A 13788-nucleotide genomic window follows, 5' to 3' on the forward strand; every position below is an offset into this window, starting at 1 on the left:
ATACAAAGATATATATATATATATATATATACGTTCCAATATCCTGTTGCTCCCACAGTGTAGGCATGCATACACTCACATACCTCATCCTCTATCCCACCTCCCTCCGCACTCCCACCTCCCCTCACACACACACACACACACACACACACACACGTACACATATCTCTCCTGACACTTGTGTACACTTTCACTCTCGCGCATTCACAAACGCACTCAAAAGCACAGACCCACACATACACACAAACACACACATACACACACGCACAGAGGCTGCCACTGACTGGCCGCAAGAGGGATGGGAAAAGATCTCTGATGCCAAGAACGTGGCGTCTAGTGTGTTGCTCAGTTTATTGTATTTGGAAAGGCCCACAGCCAATTTCATGAAGGCATGCAGGCTCGAGTCCAGGACAAAGGCGAAACATCTGCTCCTTTTGCTGTCACAAATGGTGTCAAGCAAGGCTGCGTCCTGGCTCCAACGCTGTTCAGCCTCATGTTCTCTGCAATGCTTACTGATGCCTTCAGAGATGGCGATGTTGGAATCGGCCTAAAGTACCGAACAGATGGCAAGTTGTTTAACCTCAGAAGGCTTCAAGCAAAAACGAAGGTCATGACAGACATCATCAGAGACTTTTTGTTTGCTGATGATTGTGCCCTCAACGCTGGATCTGAAGCTGACATGCAACTCAGCGTTGACAAGTTTGCCACTGCCAGCAGGAACTTCGGCCTTACCATCAGCACGAGGAAAACTGAAGTTCTTCATCAGCCAGCCACAGGGAAACCCTACGTTGAGCCCAACATCACAGTCAACGGTCAGAGACTCAGTGCAGTGGAGCGGTTCACATACCTTGGCAGCACACTGTCACGAAATGCGACCATCGACGATGAAGTGAACGTCAGGATTGCAAGAGCAAGCGCAACTTTTGGTAGACTCAGTGCAAATGTCTGGAACAGAAGAGGCATTAGTCTTGAGACCAAGCTAAAGGTCTACAGAGCAGTAGTTCTCCCCACACTACTGTACGCCTGCGAAACTTGGACAGTGTACCAACGACATGCCAAGAAGCTGAACCACTTCCACACAACATGCCTCAGGAAGCTACTGAACATCAAGTGGCAAGACAGGACCCCAGACACAGAGGTGCTCGCAAAAGCCACCCTTCCCAGCATCTTCACCATCCTGATGCAGTCCCAGCTTCGCTGGGCTGGACACGTGGCGCGCATGCCAGACCATCGGCTGCCCAAAAGGCTCTTCTATGGCGAGCTGCAACAAGGGAAGAGATCACACGGAGGTCAGAAGAAGCGCTTCAGAGATACTCTGAAAGTCTCTCTGAAAGCATTTGATATCAACCCTGACTCCTGGGAGGAATCTGCAGTGGACCGTGACAAATGGCGTGCTGCTGTGCACAAAGGCGCCAAGTTGTGCGAGGCCAACAGGACTGCTGCAGCTGTTCAGAAGAGGCAGGCCAGAAAGTCACGGGCAAACAAGCTCCCTGACAATGGTATGCCTGTCTTTGTCTGCCCCAACTGTCAGCGAACATTTCGTGCGCAGATTGGACTATTCAGCCATCTGCGCATTCACAGATAGATTCATGAGCATCCTCCCCCACACCCCACCACCACCCTCCCCCCATCCCCCAGCTGGATGACAACGATGGTCATCATCGATCTCGATGGACACACACCACCATTTGGAAAGGCCCACAGAGACTCTGTTCCGTTTTGAAGAAATTTGCATAATGTTGGTTTGGAAATGATGCCGATATTTGATTTGCAAAGCATCGTGCTCTACCTTTCATGTTAGACTTGCGGCCGCTCCCTCTCTCTGCTTCTATTTCTTTGAGGCGATCGATGGTGTGATGGCCTTGTACCTGTTCTTTTTGGTATTCTTTGACTTTTCTGAGGATTTCCGATTTTCCTAGATGTAGGCCGCTCGTTGGTGTTGCGTTTCCAGCAAGTCTGTCAGCTCGCTCATTTCCCTTAACACCTGCATGTCCCGGGCAGTATGACCATGTGAGGTTTTTAATCTGAAAGTTGCGCATTGCGTTATGCCACTCTGGGCTTCCCATTCCGTTTTCAATTTTCTGTATGAGGTTCATTGAGTCGGTTAGAATCATGGCATGTTGGTTTCCGGGCGTATGGATGGACGATAGCCACTGGAGGGCATGTGTCACAGCTTCAACTTCCATCGTTAGGCTGGAGGTTGTGAATTTGTAGGCAGCATTCTCTTCCCAAATTGTTTTTCCATTTTGTTTCGCAGTGAATCCCCAACCAGATTGGTCTTTGGTGACTGAGCCATCTGTGTATATGATGATGTCCTCTTTTTTACTGTTTTCTTCTATAAGTAGCTTCACTTCCGCATCAGTTTTGCCCTCTGGCCATTCCCGACAATGTCTTCCTAGAGTGGGTGAAATGACTGTGTTGAATAGATGGTTGAGGTTTTCGGGGGTTTTCTCCCATTCTTTTGTTTCTTTCAGGTCTTGTAGTCGGCATACTAGCTGGATTGTGTCTTCTGCTTGCCCCATCCATGATCTTCCTCGTCCTAGGCGGCTGCCTTTTGGTTCTTTGACTGCGTCATGCAGTGGGTTTTGAGGGTTTTCTAATGCTTTGAAGTAGGTCTTGACCTGTTCTAACTTGTTTCTGGCCTGCACTGAAGGAAGGTCAAGCAGGTATCGCATGGTTTCTGTGGGCGTGTCTTTTGTTGTTCCAAGGATCAGCCTCATAGCTTCATTTTGTACTCTTTCTAGTTTTAGGAGGTTGCTTTGAGACGGTGTTGTTAGCCCAAGTCCGTAGTCGATCACACTGAGGACGAGTGATTGGTATAGCAGGAAGAGGTGGCGTTGTTCAATTCCTTTGGTTGCCATTGCTTTTAAGACTGAAAGGCCCTTTTTGCATTTGAGAACTGTATTTTCCGTATGTTTTCTGAAGGTCAGCATCCTGTCGAAGTGTATTCCTAGGTAGCGTAGGCATTCAGTTTTCTCAATTTGAATCCCATCGAATGACACAGAAGGTGGTGATTTGCTCGCGGTTTTGTTGTTGAGGGTGCACAGCAACGTTTGGGCTTTCGCTGGATTGATGGAAGATCCTGTGTTTTTGCATCATTGAGCAATATTGTTTAGTTGTTTCTGGACGGCTTTAGTTCTTTCCTGAGCATTTTTCGAAGTTTTGAAGACCAGGCCATCATCCGCAAGGGTAAGCACCCGAGCAATTCCATTGTTGTTTAAGTCTGCAAGGCCCTTCGTGTAGACATTGTAGAGGACAGGAGAGAGCGGAGACCCTTGTGGCAGTCCCATGGATAGTTTAGAAGGTGCAGACATCCAATCTCCGAGGCGTAGGACGACGGTTCTTTCCTGAAGCGCTGCTGCTATCCATCTTGTCAGTGTCAAACTTACTCCATACCTTAGTAGCAGCTCCATGAGGTGCGCAAACTGGACTTTATTGTAGGCATCTTCAAGGTCAATTGCTACTGCTAGTGTTTCTTCTTTTCTTTGAAATCCTTCATACACCTCATATGCAAAAGCAGCTGCATTTTCCCATGTGGACTTGCCTGTTCTGTAACCACCTTGATTTGAAGGGAGAATGTGCCTGTGTTCAAGATCCCTTGCAAGTTTCCTGGCTATCATGCGTTCCATGAGCTTTCCAGCAATGTTTTGCATGGTTAGGATCCGGTAGCCGCTTACCTGACGATGGTCCTTTCCTGGTTTTGGTATGGGTTTTAAGAAGCTGTGTGTCCAGTCCTCCGGCACCTGTCCATTGTGGAAACTGTTTTGATATAGATTGAAAAGTTTGCTTCTGTCTTCTTCCGATAGCTCCTTGATGTCTGAGTAACGAACTTTGTCTGGGCCAGGAGCCGATTCTTTCTTGCATTTAGCTATTGCCTCGTTTAGATCATCCATTGTCAAGTCATCATCAGGTCCAGTGTGCATAAGGGTTTGGTTTAACTCCTCAACATATTTCTTTTTCTCATCTGAGTTTCTTTGATCACTCTGTTGTATGAAACGTTTGAGCAAGGCAGATCCTTTTTCTTCATTTGTCTTAAGCTTGGTTCCGTCAGTGTCTAACATGTCTGGGGTTGTTGTGCACGTTTTCCCTTCCATGCGACGATAAAATTGCCAGAACTCTGTCAATGTTGTGTCATAACTGAGTGCCTCGCAAAACTGTTTCCACTTGTCATTTTTGGCCTCTCGAGCAATGACTTCAAACTGTTTAGTTTTTTCTTTCATTTTTGTTTCAATATCTTTGTCCGGAGATGGTTTTGTTCTTTCTTTTTGCCAAAGTTTGACAGCCGCATGTTTTTTTTTTATCCAGGCTCTCTCTGTGTCGGTATTCCACCATGGGGTCTGAATAGTTTGCATCCTGTTCAGTGCCGTTCTTTTGTTTCTTCTGCGTCTTAATTTTTCGATGACGGTTGTTTCTTTGGTTTCATACTGAAATGGATCACGCAGTTTCATACAGGGTTTATCTGACCGTTTCTGTAGACTGAAAGCTACCGGGAGGTGGTCGCTGCCTTGGTATGGAAGCGTCTCTGCATTCATTTCTGCTCTGAATTTTGGAGATGTTAGAGCGATGTCGATCACACTGTCACTGTCCCCTTGTCTTGTTCCAAGGCGAGTTGGGGATGTGGTTGTTAAAGGGCTAAGAAGAATTTCCCCTATCATTCCTTCAAGTGCGAGTCCTTGTGGGTTGGTGTTCCGCTGGTCCCATAACTTCGATCTGGCGTTAAGGTCTCCACAGATAATGACCGAGTCTCCAAGTTCGTTCTCTATTTCCTCTAAAAAGGCCCAGTCCTCTTTTGTTGTGCAGGTTCCTGGGTGAACATAGGCATTGATGAGCACGATGCTTTTGTGAACTCCGTCAGGTTTTTCAAGACGCACCCCCAATAATTCACATGAGTTGCTACACCATTTCTCTAGATTTATGGTGGAAACTTTGTTTTTTAGGTTTTTGTTCAGTATGATTGCTACCCCTCTTCCTTCATTCCTTTGAAAGACTGTGAAATTCTCAAAATGTATTGGTCTGTCTGCACTTGTCCTGGTCTCTTGGAGACATAGAATGTCAAAATCATATGCCAATTTCTCAATTGTTGAGATTCTCATTCTTGTTTAGATCAGGCACAGTGTATACTACATTTATCTACAGCTCAATAAAGATTTAACTCTGGAAAATACATGGTCCTTAAACTTTCTGTCAATGTGATTTTTGAAGGCGTTTACCGATGGTGCATTGATGGTGTCATAGGAAAGGTTATTCCACAGATTTATGATACAGTTAGTAAAAAACTTGCGGAACTGGTTAGTTACGAAATTAGTTTTGTTTATTTTGAAGTTGTGCCCTCGAGTTTTATCATAGTTAGCCATAGTAAACAAGGAAGAGGTGGTGCAAGGATCATAAATATTGTGCATGATCTTGTATACTTCAATGAGATCACCTCTTAATCTTCTAAACTCTAGGCTAGGCATATTAAAAAGAGCCAGGCGCTCCTCATAACTAAGATCTCTAGTACTATTAGTATTACTAGTTATACACTTGGTAAATCTGCCTTGAACACCTTCAATCATATTTATGTGCTTTTTAAGGCAAGGGCACCATACTGAGTTTCCATATTCAATAATGGGTCTAACCAGAGCTTTGAACAATGGAATCATAATTTCAGGAGATTTATTAGTTATAGTTCTCACAAGAAGACCAGAAATTTGATTTCCCTTTTTCACTATATTATTTATATGTGCCTCAAAGCTTAGTTCTGGATCCATCGTGACGCCTAAATCTTTTTCGGCAATTGTACTATCCATTGTTCGAGTTACCCCCTTTTTCTGTATCTTGTACTGATACTGTCCGAAGCCTACCCCACAGCTGACGCACAGTCTGGCCGTTTACTTTACAGGCGTAGATCCCAAAAGATCGTAGAGGGTCGTAGTCCTTTAGAAGGGGAGGAGCAGGGGTGTAAGGGAAATGGTAAGTGGAAATGGGGTACAAGATGGGGCACAAAAAATGGACCCTGGAGTCTCCAGAATACCCGACGTCAATACAACATGGAACATACAGCGCGACCCAGCGCAGAATACCTCACCGCGACACAGCCCGGAGTAGCCCGCCACCTCAACACACGTAACTGAGAACAGACGAATTTTTTGCCCACTTGGAACCCTAAATCTTTCCTGAAGGATTTGCACTAGGATTATTATGCTAATAAACACTCCTAACTTGTTACTCCCCCGTTTCGGGAGTATAAAGCTAGAATATACACAGAATACAACGAAATTGAACCCTGCTAGAACGAATCTAGTACTGCTGAAGGCTCCAACAAGCACACAGACTGTTTTCTAATGTCAGTTGCAGAACTCTAACTTCTGGCACTAAAGATTTTTACGTTTATATCTAAAGTGACTTCTAAACGGGACTCTTCCAAAACAATAGATCTCTATAGCTCTACATAGTGATACAATACTATACATATATAGGTAGCTCACCTATTCAGTATAACATGTTGAAGTGGCGTGCGGGTCTACACTAATTCTAGGGCTTTTTAATATTTGTTCTAAAGCAATTAAACTCTGCAACAACGTAACGATCATGTTCCAACAATAGTACATAATTTATCTAGTTTGATGGCTGTGACAGTCTCCGCTAAATCCCCTCTGCTGCCTGCCTTGTGCTGTCTGTCCTGTGCTGTCTCCGCTAAATCCCCTCTGCTGTCTGCCTGTGCTGTCTCCGCTAAATCCCCTCTGTCTGTCCTGTGCTGTCTGTCCTGTGCTGTATCCGGTAAATCCCCTCTGTTGTCTCCGCTAAATCCCCTCTGCTGCCTGCCTTGTGCTGTCTCCGCTAAATCCCCTGTGCTGACTGCCTTGTGCTGTCTCCGCTAAATCCCCTGTGCTGTCTGTCCTGTGCTGTCTCCACTAAATCCCGTGCTGTCTGTTCTGTGCTGTCTGTCCTGTGCTGTATCCGCTAAATCCCCTGTACTGTCTGTCCTGTGCTGTCTTGCGCTGTCTGTCCTGTGCTGTATCCGCTAAATCCCCTGTGCTGCCTGCCTTTTTCTGTCTCAGCTAAACCCCCCGCACCCCCTACACAAGGGCACTGCTGGTCTCGTGGTAACGCATCCACCTGGGAAGCGAGAAAATTGAGGCACATCATCGAATCCAATCCCACACTCGCCGTTATTTTCTACAACGAGCAGACAGAAAAAAAAAGAATATATTTACATGGGTGGACGATGTGCTGTGGAGAGGAGCCTGAATTTCACAGAGGAATCTGCTGTGGCAAAAGGGGATTAAACAATACAATACAATGCAATGCAGTACAGTACAAACACAATGCAACACAACGCAACGCAGTTTTCGCCGTTCATATCTTTTTCACCGTTCACAGCCTTGTCTCCCTTGGTCTTCCCGGCACTGTGATTCCATCCTATGACCAGTGAAGGGCTGCCTCTGGAAGTGTCTCTGGTGACATTCTGAGTACATGGACAGTGTGAAGTGTCTCTGGTGACATTCTGAGGACATGAACAGTGTGAAGTGTCTCTGGTGACATTCTGAGGACATGGACAGTGTGAATGCCTCTGATGACATTCTGAGGACATGAACAGTGTGGAGTGTCTCTGGTGACATTCTGAGGACATGGACAGTGTGAAGTGTGTCTGGTGACATTCTGAGGACATAGTGTGGAGTGTCTCTGGTGACATTCTGAGGACATGGACAGTGTGAATGCCTCTGGTGACATTCTGAGGACATGGACAGTGTGGAGTATGTCTGGTGACATTCTGAGGACATAGTGTGGAGTGTCTCTGGTGACATTTTGAGGACATGGACAGTGTGAATGCCTCTGGTGACATTCTGATGACATGGACAGTGTGGAGTGTATCTGGTGACATTCTGAGGACATGGACAGTGTGGAGTGTCTCTGGTGACATTCTGAGGACATAGTGTGGAGTGTCTCTGGTGACATTCTGAGGACATGGACAGTGTGAATGCCTCTGGTGACATTCTGATGACATGGACAGTGTGGAGTGTATCTGGTGACATTCTGAGGACATGGACAGTGTGGAGTGTCTCTGGTGACATTCTGAGGACATGGACAGTGTGAAGTGTCTGGTGACATTCTGAGGACATGGACAGTGTGGAGTGTCTCTGGTGACATTCTGAGGACATGGACAGTGTGCATTGTTGGCCCAGTGCTAACGCGTCCGCCTAGGAAGCGAGAGAGTGCATTGGTTCGAATCCCACGGTCGCCACTATTTTCTCCCCCTCCACTCAGAAGACATTGAGAGGTGACAGACAAAAGGGTGGCACTGTAAAGCTTCGATATTTACGGAAAAATTCACATCTCACTCCTCAGCCAGCCATGTTCACGTGCATAATAATCACACAGGAGACAGATCTTTACAAATATTTAAATAATTTACATACCAAAAAAAAAAAAAAAAACTTTTTGAAAATTCAAACACATTCACTCACGCACTCATACTAAATATGGTTGAAGGGCCACAACACACTGCACAACACATGACGGGAATACTTCTGTTCTTCAAAGATTTCCTTTCACTCCAGTCCTCAGTCCAGAACACGGGCTGCTCCTCAGCGCCTTCACGGCTTGGCTGCCGTCCACGGTGGCGCCAGCGGTTACTACTGCTGCTGCTGTTGCGGCTAGGTCTCGGCCCAGTGCCAACCCACAAGCTCCTTAAACCAAACAAAAAATACGTTGTTCATCTTGGCTTATGTTCGTGCTTATGCTGATGTCTGTTTTGTCTTGTCTAGTCTGTTTAGTCTCGTCAGTTACATGTGTGTGAGGTGTGCGTGTGTGCCTTGATAACGCATCAACCACACCATTATTTTACATATTGTAAGGTCAAAAATCCTTAGCTCATCGTCTTCGTAATTGTATCTTTTGGCCTTGTTCCGTCTTTCCAATCCAATCATATGTTTTCCAGGCAAGTGCTAGTAATTACATATTACAAATTTGTATTCGATTATTCCAGCGTTAAGACAAAAGTCTCAACTGAAACCATTATAATATTTATGAAAGATTAGGTGAAAACAAGGGTAAACAAACAATATTCTTTTCTCCCTGCCACAGTAGCAATGATATGATAACTCAAAAAGGAGTCTTACTACCACGTTTAGAAACAGTATCTCGAGTATGATAATATAACATCGAGTTCTTTTAAAGACCAAATAGCAAGCATTTATCCAAATTACTCCATCGACACTATCACGCTGTATTAAGACAAACACCAGAAATATTCTAAGTGTTTTTTTCCACTCTCACCTGAGCACTAAGGTCACAGTGCCAAAGTTCTCTGCGGCTGTAAGCCGAACAGCCGCACATGTATAACGACAAACAAGTTGTGCCAGAGAGCACGCATCTGCCTGAGCTCTCACCTGAACTCCCGTATACGGATGATAACTGTTCACTCGAGCGCCCCATGCAACTCGTGCAACCACACATACATCAAAATTGCCTCTCTTAACCAAAGTGTTATGCCATACGAAAAAAACGTCTGTTCCGACGTGATGGCTTTCATCTGTGTCTCGACGAGCTCTACCTGGGGAGAGCAGCCCAAATTTCACGCAGATAAATCTGTTGTGACAATACAACACAACACAATACAATACAATACAATACAATGTTATATACCTATCTATTTATAGCGTCAACTTTGTCGCTTGATCTTCTGGAGTGACATCCAGCATGGAAATTCTTTTCTGCAGTTCAGTGTTTGAGATGGTGGTTGAGCAAAAGAAAATCTTTTCAGAATACGGCATTGACAACGGGTCCTGTCTGAATAATGCAGGCTATTGTTTCTGCCTTTGGCTCTCTCTCTCTCTCTCTCTCTCTCTCTCTCTCTCTCTCTCTCCCCCTCTGTGTGTGTGTGTGTGTGTGTGTGTGAGAAAGAGAGGGGAGAGAGAGAGAGCAGTGGAAAAGATGCATTTTGGCTGTGGAGGACACTTAGCATCAGTTTGTTACTGAAAATTTGATGGGGAAAAGTAGGCCTAATAAGGAAATAAAACTGACATGAAAATGGCAATGTAATAAAACGCAGCTAAAACAAATGATAAGACAGGCAGCAGGTGGGAGTCATTTGAATTGTCCCTGAGGGATGAAGCCATTTTCATGCCGATAATTATGACTGCAACTTGGCTCCCTGTGGACTCTGTAGATATCACATCAAGGGCAGTGAACCGTTTGTCTCCCGTGGATTTCTCAGATAGCTCGTCATCAATAGCAGAGGACTATCCTCTCCCCCCCCCCTCCCTCCACCGTGCAAATGATCCAATGATACTAAACACAAGTCAGTGGTTATCTCAATCTCAACGAAAAAAAAAGTGCAATTTACAGCAGGCCTGTCCCCGCCACCCCTCCCCTCTGTGTGTGTGTGTGTGTGTGTGTGTGTGTGTGTGTGTGTGTGTGTGTGTGTGTGTGTGTGTGTGTGTGTGTCTGTCTGTCTGTCTGTCTGTCTGTTAATGTGTCTGTCTGTCTCTGTCTCTCTGTCTGTCTGCCTGTCTGTCTGTCTCTGTTCCCCTTTCTCCGCTCATTGATTTTTCTACTATCTCTGCAACTTTTTGTAGTGTGTCTGTTTATGTGTCTTTTCAACGGGTTACTGATGTACTTTTTGCAGTGTGTCTGTTTATGTGTCTGTTCAACGGGTTATTGATGTACTTTTTGTAGTGTGTCTGTTTATGTGTCTGTTCAACGGGTTACTGATGTACTTTTTGTAGTGTGTCTGTTTATGTGTCTTTTCACCGGGTTACTGATGTACTTTTTGTAGTGTGTCTGTTTATGTGTCTGTTCAACGGGTCACTGATGTACTTTTTGTAGTGTGTCTGTTTATGTGTCTGTTCAACGGGTTACTGATGTACTTTTTGTAGTGTGTCTGTTTATGTGTCTGTTCAACGGGTCACTGATGTACTTTTTGTAGTGTGTCTGTTTATGTGTCTGTTCAACGGGTTACTGATGTACTTTTTGTAGTGAGTCTGTTTATGTGTCTGTTCAACGGGTTACTTCTGTGTCTTTTTATGTGTCTATTCACCGGGTTACTGATATGCTTTTTTCATTCACTTGTTGATTTATTGAATCGTGGGTCACGAACCGTCTGATGTTCCATCTGATGTCAGTCCCAGAATAGATAATGCCTGTGTATGTGAGGGATAGGAACAGATTCTGTCAGTCGAATCCTTTTCCTCCCCTGATCATGCTGTGAATAACATGTATTTGTTCAGGCAAAAGACTTCACAGGACATAACTTTTCATTTTTTTTTTTTTTTTTGTTTTTTTTCCACGGTTTCTGGCATTGTATATTTTTGTTTGAACTGCAAAAAAATCTAATAATGAAAAAAGATAGATAAATGAAACGAAATAAAAACGAATTTATTTTGATAAAAACGAATTTATTTTCTTTTTCAGGTTGTCATTTGAAAGTTTTCCACAGAGGAGAAAATAATAACCGCTAAAAAAGTTTTTTTGGAAATGCGTTATTTAGTGAAGACTTAATGTTCTTCTTTTATTTTGTTTTTTGATGTCTTCAGTTCTAAGGTCTCATCCTAAAGGGGGGAAGGGAGGTGGAGGGGGAGAGGTCTTTGATTCGTAATTTGCCTTCTTTCTTTGTTTTCGTTGTGTTCTTGTTCGTCTTTTTCTTCTGTTGACGTGTTTCTTCATGGTTTTTCTATGTAGATTTGTTCGTCTTTTCTCGGTATTTTTCTTTCTTTCTTTCCTTCCTTCTTTCCTTATTTTGTTCTTTCTATCTTTCTACCCTTTTCTTTTTTCTATTGTAGTTTTCTTTTTATCGTATTTTCTTATTCTATTATTTTCCGTTTCCAACGCTTTAAATGTTTCTTTCTTTTATTTCCTTCTGTCGTTTGTTCGTTTCTTCCTTTCTGTCCCCCGTCCATCTTTCTTTATTTCTGTTGTTCATTCCTTCCTTCCTTTCTGTCCCCCGTCCATCTTTCTTTATTTCTGTCGTTCCTTCCTTCCTTCCTTTCTGCCACCCGTCCATCTTTCTTTATTTCTGTCGTTCCTTCCTTCCTTCCTTTCTGCCACCCGTCCATCTTTCTTTATTTCTGTCGTTCTTTCCTTCCTTCCTTCCTTTCTTTCTGCCCCCCGTCCATCTTTCTTTATTTCTGTCCTTCCTTCCTTCCTTCCTTTCTGCCACCCGTCCATCTTTCTTTATTTCTGTCCTTCTTTCCTTCCTTCCTTCCTTTCTTTCTGCCCCCCGTCCATCTTTCTTTATTTCTGTCCTTCTTTCCTTCCTTCCTTCCTTTCTTTCTGCCACCCGTCCATCTTTCTTTATTTCTGTCGTTCCTTCCTTCCTTCCTTTCTGTCCCCCGTCCATCTTTCTTTATTTCTGTCGTTCGTTCGTTCGTTCGTTCGTACATCCCCTCTTTCAGTCTGTCTTTATGTCTTTGTGTCTGCCTTTCTGTTATTCTTTCTTTCTTTCTTTAGGTCTCTCTGTCTGCCTTTCTGTTATTCTATCTTTCTTTCTGTCTGTCTCTCTGTCTGTCTTTCTGTCATTCTGACTTTTTGTCTTTCTGTTTTTCTTTCTTTCCGTCTATCTGTCCGTCTGTCTTTCTTTCCGTCTTTCTTTCTTTCTGTCTGTCTTTCTTTCTTTCTTTCCGTCTGTCTTTCTTTCTGTCTGTCTGTCTGTCTGTCATTCCGTCTGTCTTTCTGTCTGTGTTTCTTTCTATCTGTCTGTCTGTCTTTCTTTCTTTCTGTCTGTCTTTCTGTCAGTATTTCTGTCTGTCTGTCTTTCTGTCTTTCTGTCTGTCTGTCTGTCTTTCTGTCTGTTTTTCTGTCTGTCTTTCTGTCATTCTTTCTTTCCGTCTGTCTTTCTGTCTGTCTTTCTGTCATTCTTTCTTCTTTCTGTCGGTCTTTCTGTCTGTCTGTCTGTCTGTCTGTCTTTCTTTCTTTCTTTCTGTCTGTCTGTCTGTCTTTCTGTTATTCTGTCTTTCTTCTTTCTGTTTATCGTTCTTTCTTTCTGTCATTCTGTCTTTCTGTTTACCTTTCTGTCATTCTGTCTTTCTGTTTACCTTTCTGTCATTCTGTCTTTCTTTCTTTCTGTCTGTCTATCTTTCTTTCTGCCTGTCTGTCTGTCTTTCTGTCATTCTGACTTTCTGTCTTTCTTTCTGTCTCTCTGTCTTTCTTCCTTCCTTTCTTTCTTTCTGTCTACCTTTCTGTCTGTCTTTATTTATTTCTGTCTGTCTTTCTTTCTGTTTTTCTTTCTTTCTGTCTATCTATCTATCTATCTTTCTTTCTTTCTGTTTTTTCCCCATTTTTCTTTCTGTCTGTCTGTCTATCTGTCTGTTTCTGTATGTATTTCTCTCTTTCGTTGTCTTTTTTGTTCTTTCTGTCTTTCTTCTTTATGTCTGTCTTTCTGTCTGTCTATCTTTCTGTCTATCTTTCTTTCTGTCTTTCTGTTTATCTTTCTGTCTATCTTCTTTCTTTCTGTCCTTTCTTTCTGTTTTTTCTCCTTTCTTTCTGTCTTTCTTCTTTCTGTCTTTCTGTATTTCTTTCCGTATGTCTTTATTTCTTTCTGTCTATCTGTCTTTCTTTCTGTTTGTTTTTCCTTCTTTCTTTGTTTCTGTCTTTCCGTCTTTCTTTCTGTCTGTCTCTCTTTCTTTCTGTCTGTCTGTCTTTCTATCTGTCTTTCGTTTTCTCTTTCCGTCTTTCTGTTTTTCTTTCTATCATCTTTCTTTCTTTCTGTTTGTTTGTCTTTCTTTCTTTCTGTCTGTCTGTCTGTCTTTCGATCTTTCTTTCTTTCTATCTGTCTTTCTTTTTCTCTTTCTTTCTTTCTTTCTGTCTGTC

The sequence above is a fragment of the Babylonia areolata genome, chromosome 5 (genome assembly GCF_041734735.1).
Source record: "Babylonia areolata isolate BAREFJ2019XMU chromosome 5, ASM4173473v1, whole genome shotgun sequence".
Lineage (NCBI taxonomy): Eukaryota > Metazoa > Mollusca > Gastropoda > Neogastropoda > Buccinidae > Babylonia > Babylonia areolata.